At 41.9% G+C, this 7,909-nt stretch overlaps 1 long non-coding RNA gene across 1 annotated transcript in view; it reads right to left on the bottom strand.

The window, feature by feature from the left end:
• Positions 1-7,602, bottom strand: part of LOC138148008 (uncharacterized) — a 34,357-nt gene extending 26,755 nt beyond the window's left edge. The window contains exon 1 of the long non-coding RNA XR_011164959.1: positions 7,429-7,602. This is a non-coding gene — a long non-coding RNA (uncharacterized lncRNA). The remainder of the gene's footprint in view (positions 1-7,428) is intronic.
• Positions 7,603-7,909: the final 307 nt, after the last annotated feature.

Raw genomic sequence — 7,909 nt, 5'->3', positions numbered from 1 at the left:
ATCTATCTATCTATCTATCTATCTATCTATCTATCTATCTATCTATCTGACATCTAGGTTATTCCTCACATTTGAACAACCAGAAAGCTACTCCAGATTCAAGAAATTTTGTGAGTCAACACCTGTTCAAAACCACAGTTCATGAGAGCCCTCTAATATATTCATTTTTGTCAATCATCCAAAGGGTGCCTTCATTCAAAAGAAAGGATATTTAATTAAACAGCATGGCAAATAAAATAACAAGAAAAAATCCTCCTATGAACACATGGGACACTCTCTCATAAGTGATCATTATGATGTCATTTGTCCCCTTTAAAAACAAAGGACAGACAACAAGCAGGATAGAAGAGCAGAATCATTCAAGAATATAAGAAGATGAGGGATGAAGTGAGTGCAGGTTCCAGTTGCCTCCCTAAATCTTGAAGAAGTCTACCCATTCTGGTGACAATCAACTCATGTGGAAGAGAGGTTCTTGCCAGACCGGTTTTCATATAGAAGAAAGTTTATTTGTGGGCCCAAACTTGACATTTCCTATTTCTGATGTAGCCTTCATGAACTTGTCAAGGTCACCTCCATATCACAATGAAACACTGGAGTAGGACTTTTGGAGACATGGTAGAGGATACCATGTACTCTGTACTTTACTCAAGATTTGGCTTGAACCAAAAAGCCTTTAACATGGACTCATAGATCTCATTCAGAGAAAACTCATAAGTAGAGGAGCTATTATATGTTATGCTGTGTTATGTCATGCCATGCCATGTCATATCATGCTATATTGTATTATGTTGTGTTATATTATGTTATATCATATCATATCATGTCATGTCATAGATCTACTACATATATCATATTATATGTAATATATATTATTATATTATATTATATCTAATGAACAGACCCTCAGAATAGATAGCTCATTGTTTTCCGTTTTTGCCCATAATTTTTGCTGTACAGGTCATAAATTCTCTTCTCATTCTCAATTTTCTTTTGAGCCACTCAGGAATAGATTATTGTGGCTCTGTGTTCTCCTTACATTCCACAGGGTCCTCTCAGCAAGTGTTGGATTATTTCCCTTTGTTTTGTAGTATTTGTTCACAGATGTCTGGATTAATTTACTAGATCAAGAGGCCATATTTCTTTCTTTTGATAATTTTACCCTGTTAATTTATCTAGTATTTATATTTAAGGTCTTTGAGTTTTCTTATTCCTCAGATTTTTGGTGATTTCTTTGTTGTCTTTTCAGATTTTCCTTTATTCACTTTGTGACTCTTATCTCTTATCCTTAGTAGTTGGATCTCAAAGCCTCTGAGTCTCCTCTCAAACTGGACAAATGGTTCTTTACCCGAAGTGACCTTTTCGTGGTCAGAACTTGCCCCAATTAAATGCTGTACACTTTCCCTCAGGCTTAATGGGGTACAGCATAGGCTGTCCTCCCCTCCCCACCCTAACAAACAGCATCTTGTCCCAGTCCCTCTGTTCCTTAGTTCTCTGGCCCTGCACTAGTAGTTCAGAATTTTGCTGAACTTGGTGCTATAGGTTGTTCACTCTGGAACCAGATCTATTGGTGTTTCTGTCCCAGCACCAGCAGTTCAGAGCTCCGCAGGCTGGTACTATAGGCACGAGGCCTCTAGTAGGCTTTTGCTCCTAAAGGACTACAGCCTTGCTGGCTGCCTGCCATGGTCCAGGAAAACTTTTGCAGCCTGGAGCTACCAGTAGTGTGGAGATGGGGGAAAGGTGCCGAATGAGCTCAGGGCCAAGGAGCTCATGGAATTTTGGGGGGAATGGGAGGGTTTAACCTCCTTTTGGATTCTGGATGTCTTTAAACCATGGACTCAGATGAAGTTTCTTTATTTTTTGGCATATAATTTCTGTTTTGGAGAGGTTTGGGAAATCAGAGATCTCTATCTTGTTCCTTATGTGATCCCAGCTCATTGCTTTCCTACCCTGAGGACCCATTCAGTTCATGCCAAGTATCCCAGACTGAAGAAAATTCCTTCTAGATTTGGGAAAAGCTGGTAGAGGTAGGCAGAGTTTAATATTAACTGATTCCTGGGAAATGAGCAAAGAAACTGCCTTGTATTACTGAGAGAAATATTATATAGATCATTCAATCCCAAATTCAAGCTCCCAACCAACCCTGAGTTACCCATGTGATAGTTAATGACAAGGATGAATGCGCACTCCAATCCTTATTCGTTCATTCATTCAAAAAGCATTTATTAGACATTTACCATGTGTAAGGAACTGAGCTAGGTACTGGGAACATAAAGACAAAAACAAAGCAATCCCTGTCCTCAGGGGGCTTTCATTCTATTCTATAACAAATAAAACCTGTCTACTACAGGTCTTGGTGAAGAATAGTCTGCACTCTCAACTTTACCACCTGCCTTTCATTTTCTCTGGTCTTGGGCAGACCATGAATGACACAGCATGACCTCTGCATTTATCTAGGGCATTACTTTCAGCTCTTGCCCCAGAGAACAGATGCAATCCACCAGTCCACTGTGGACAGTTATCAGCTTTAGATTAGACCTCATCTACCTACTACTCCTAGTTACAAGTGTGGATGCCCATATCTTCCAGGTGGTCAAATCTGATGACCATCTTTCAAATTGTCATTCTTGACTTCCCTTACCCCATTTGTGTATTTCAAATAAACTTGCAAATTTAGGCACAGGTCTGGGTTGCTCTGGTAGCTTCCTTATGCCAGTTTCATCATTGATGCCCTCTAACTAAGCTTCTAAAGGTTAATTTTTGTAATTTTATGGGAAATTCATAAGCCTCTCAAGGAAGCATCTGTGGACTTTTTTTTCCCACAGTGTATTCTTGTTTTGCTATCTCCTTTACCACAAAGAGTATGTTTGTAAGGTTTGAGGAAGTAACAATATCCCTTCTCTCTGCTCTTCTGTGTCTTCAAAGTCCAGGCTTCTCTGCAATATTTCTTATTTCTGAAAAGGGAAATTCTTACTCTTCTCCCTAACTGTATCTATGAATTAAGTAACATACATCAAACAGCCTAGGTCATTTATTAGTCAATAAGCTTTATTACATTTAATCACATAAAATGGATTTGGCTATAAGGAACAAAGTTTCCAAACTTGAGCTGCCTTTCAAACAACCTAGCAGAGTTCAATAGAAAGCAGGGATAATAAATAATTGAAAAAGTAAGCAGAGCCAGCTTCCCTCAACTCAAAGAAAAAAGATAGGAGTGGGGGAGGAGAAACCAAGTGTTGTGACCTGAGGTTTTGTGTATCTTTTCTGCTTGTGACTATGCTAAACTCTGCCAAACTGGATCTCTGTCAATCTGCCACTGCTCCTTGGTCTAAATTCTCATCGAACAGTCCCAGAAGGCAATCCAGCCCAATCCCTACTTCAATTCAGCAGGTACTCTCCCTCAGTCTCCTGAAACATTTTGCTTAATCTCCTTCACTTTCTTTTTCCCAAAAGACCCTTCAAGTTCAATGTCAGGCACAAACTCAGGAATTTGGGGGTGCTAGGTAAACTTCCGGCCCCTGGTCAGATCCTTTCCCCATCTCTAGAACCACTGCCCCCTATGGACAGAAAAAATGCAGATTACACATATTGACCAGTAAGCCAGTGAGTATAGAAACATAGATATGGATATGAGAGAAATTTTGAAAAAAAGGATTACAATTAATTAGAATCATCATCACAATTAGATGAGGGATATGGGAGGCAAGCAGTTCAGTATGATTCCAGGGTTTGGATCCTGGACGACCAGGAGAATAGTGTTATACATTATCTTGATTAATGCGAGTAAGACCCAAGTAATAATTTTAGAATGGACACTTTATTAAAACTCAATGTGGCTGATCAAGCCACATGGCGGGCTGAGCCGGCACCACCCCATGTCTCAGGTACAGCAATAGCAGTAACAGCCAGAAACAGCCCTGGATCTGGGGCAGAACCTTAGCTTACACAGGGGGTCTTACATAAGCAGTAATTGGTCAGTACACACATTGAAACTCCTTGCCTGACCCAGAAACCTGCCCACTTCTATGCAGGTGAGTTGACTGGGGGAAAGGGCGGAGACCCAGTGGGAGAGGGTGGAGCTGACCTGGCAGTCTGGGGAATACTAGGCACAACATTTCCCACTTCTTTTGTGCCAGTGTCAAACCCTTGACACCCTGGCCGAGAATCATACAGGACAGTCAGCTTTGTTGCCAAGGGCTGGTAGTGGGGATCCATAACAATTAGCAATTTAACAGTTAATAGGGACTTCCTATAATCAAGGCCATAGTCTCAAGGAAGAGGAGGGGGCCACATTTTTCCATTGGTCCTCAGGTTGAATTTCTCCAGGAAAGAAGCAGTCCCAGATTCTGGGAGTCTGCATCTGATGTCTTCTTTTTCAGATTTCAAGGCTCAGGGGATAATTCTTAGATGACTAGAGTTCAAATGTACAATATAAGAGCCCCCAGAAACACGATTTTACATATAAAGGTCCAATTTTCTAGCCATGCAAGACTAGGTTCAAACAAATAGTTCAGTTTTCTTAGCTACACAGGGCTAGGCTCAGTTAATACAATGAGGTTTTTCTCACAATTTTACAAGATGACATAATTACATTAAGTCAGGTACATGTCACCAAGATAACCAAGAAACCTCACATACAAACTATACAAGAATCATAATTAACATACAATTCCTTGTATCCCAGTGACCTATTTCATTTAAGCAACACTTTTAAATCCCAGATGCCTCATGTAGTTACAGAATTTAAAAAGGAGTTTTGCTTCTCCAGTTCAGATCTAGATGACTAGATAATTTTGACTTAATATAAATTAGTACAATTACTTAAGATTAGTGCCATAGTTTGAAACTACAGAGAATTTTCAGTTTATTTATTCTTTGTTATTTCTACCTTTCCTACCGTGTTTCCCCAATAATAAGACCTATCCCGAAAATAAGCCCTTACTGTGTAAGATTCCTCTAAAATAAGCCCTCCCCCGAAAATAAGCCCTATTGAGATTGCTACTGTAGTGAAGGTGATCCCCTGCACTACACGCTACATTACGGTACCCTCTGTATGCACCGTCTTCGCCCCCCCCCCCCCCCCCCCCCCCCCCCCGGGTGAAATGCACGCCGGCTCCGAGCTGCATCCAATCAGAGCTGCAGCAGTGAGCGAGTCATCCTGTTCTTCCCCAGTGATTTGCTTGCTGGCGCCATTGAGAGCAGTGCCTCGGAGGAGAGCTGAGGCAGGACAACATAAGCCTTCCCCTGAAAATAAGCCCTCTGGTGTTTTTCTTTCCAAAAAAATTAATAAGACAGTGTCTTATTATCGGGGAAACACAGTAAATCCTGTACCTGGTATAGGAGTCCTTTAAAATACGAAAAACCTTTTTTAAAAATTGATTTCATCTGCCCTTTATAAAATTATCAGACAGATGCATTAACAAATTAACATTAGCTTCACTCTTACCATCTTATACAATCCTTGTGCTAAAATCCAAAATCCATACTTCTGGATCTTGTTCCCAAACATGCTCAAATCATGAATTCACATAATAGGAAATTTTTACAGCCAATTTTATACATCTGTGTTTATTCCCAGGTGTCATCTGGCCTGATCCTGTTGCTCTCCTCAAACTTCACTATCCTGGTCACTCAGGCATCTATTTCATTACTTTTTGCCTTGTTACTAATCATCTCCTTCTTTGAAGGATGTTATATCTATATTTACTCATTTATTTGGCCCTGAATATTACTTCTCAGTGAATTTGCTATAGAATAAGAGAGGGACAATGTCATAAACCTTGCCAGAAGGAAAACTTCCTTAACCTTGTTTGATTCCAGGCATGAGTCATCTCCACTAGTCATTCAGGTAGTCACCAGGTGCTGAAAGCAAGGCTTAGGCATAAATAGGTGGGAGGTTTCCTTTTCAGAAAGAAAAGGCACAATTGGGAAAGTCAGAGAGATCCCACCTGGTCAGTGTCTGAGGTTGTCCCCAAACTTTTCCAAGCCTTAAATAGTTCGAAGCCTGCAGCCTCTGCCATCCCATTATCCCTTTTATGATGACTCCTGTAATCAAGGCTTAGAAAAATAGTAAAATTTACAGTCCCTCAAATTATTAAATAGTAAATAAATATGGACTAGTATCCTTCAGATAGGGCCATCTAAAATTTGATTGAGCTATTAATTACAAACTCAAGTTACAAATCTTTCTGCCTTCCCAAAACTTCCTTATGCTCTCTCAACATACTTCTAAAACTGATATCAACTATCTGGAAACAGGAGGGGCTGGATGAACCCCATTTGTCCCCTAACCTTCTCATCTGCTTTGTTCAGCTTTTCATAAATAGACTTTAAAGACAGTTTGAATTAACCTGGTGTTAAATATGGCATCTTTCTTTTCTCTCAACTAAAGTAACTCTGATTAACCTAAATATCAGGTACCCAAGTATCCCAGATCATTCCCCCCCTTAAACAGCTGGGACCCAAAATCATTTGGGTAGGTCTGTCTTCATTTCATATGGGACTAGGTCTGTAGCTAAAATGTGGCTGAAGCCAGGTCCAGGGACAAGCCCTAACCCCCCTTGACCCCCCCCCCTTTTTAAGCAACCCCAATATCCTATTTCCAATTTCTTAATGATTAATTCTCAGAATTTGCGAAGATAATTTGTAAAGAAATTGTAAATTTCCCAAATTAAAAAATTCAAATTGTTACAACAACAGGGAGAATTTTGGTGGACCTTTTGAAAGTGAGCTTTGAATCTGCCAATCTCAAAGCTCCACACTTAATTGGCTTTAATTGGTCAGGCAGGAGATCTAGCCGCCATGCTTCTTTGATCAGAGGGGAGGGATTCCCAAAGAGGGGCCCACCTCCCCACCTTCCCAATGCTCATGAGGAGGGAAAGGACCAGCACAGTAAAAAGTTTTGCCCCTTCCCCACTTTGAGTTTTGGGAGGACTCTGAAGAGTCTCTGTCTCGGGGAAGGCCCCACCTCTGAAGCCTCAGGAGAGAAATTTCCCAACTGCCCAATTTCCTCCTGAGGAAGGGGCTATGCAAGTCCCAACCCCACCCCCCTTTCCACTTCAGTGGGCAGAGAACTCCTTCCCGCTAGCTCCTTCCTCCTCCCCACCTCACCCCCACAAGAAGTGGCTGAGGGCTAGGGGCAGAGGACTTCACCTCCTCTTGCCTAAGCCAGAGGCAGCTCAGAGTGGGGGTCGGTCAGTCCTGCCTTCAGCCTGACCCGGAAGCCAGGGTGGCCAGCCCCTCCTCCCCAGCCCCTGCCATGCAGAAGAGCCATGTGGCCACCCCAGTCAGGCCCAATAACAGCCAATTAGGAACAGATAAGATACATAGAAAGACAAACAAATTTCAACAGTACCAGAATATATAGGACAAAACTTTACGAACACAGAATGGATAGGACACATGAAAAAACAGACAAATAATAGTCCCTACCTGCTTGTTCACCTCCCACAGATTCTGAACAGGAAGCAAATGAGCTCAAACGAGCATAGGACACATACAGACAAACATTGACCAGACCACTGACGGGCAAGAGGCCTGCCGTCTCAAGTTTAGCCCAGGGAGGAGATAAAAATGGCTATGTCTATCCCTCCCCCCTCCAGGAAACAGAACAGAATTTTAACCAGACCAGAATTTTACTCACCCCCAAACTGGAGGTCCTGAATACACCCTCCAGACCTGGGGCCCTGGAACTTTATCAGGGGCTACCCCCCCCCCCCCCCCCTTAGGAATCTCCAGAGGCTGACACAGAGATCTGGGTCCAAAGAGCTGAAATGTGATGTGATCGATGTCAGGGGATAGTCTGGACTTTCTCAGCCTCGAGTTCTGAGCTATGAGAACATTTCAGACGCCAGCTGTTCAAGGAAGTCAAAGCTGAGGGGCCTCCATCCCCTGAGGCTGAGAGAGGATTCTG

Source organism: Petaurus breviceps, unplaced genomic scaffold (genome assembly GCF_028583685.1).
Source record: "Petaurus breviceps papuanus isolate PSGF00001 unplaced genomic scaffold, PetGlider_PUasm1.0 90822, whole genome shotgun sequence".
In the NCBI taxonomy this organism is placed as follows: domain Eukaryota; kingdom Metazoa; phylum Chordata; class Mammalia; order Diprotodontia; family Petauridae; genus Petaurus; species Petaurus breviceps.
This window is presented reverse-complemented; position numbering and strand designations above follow the sequence as displayed.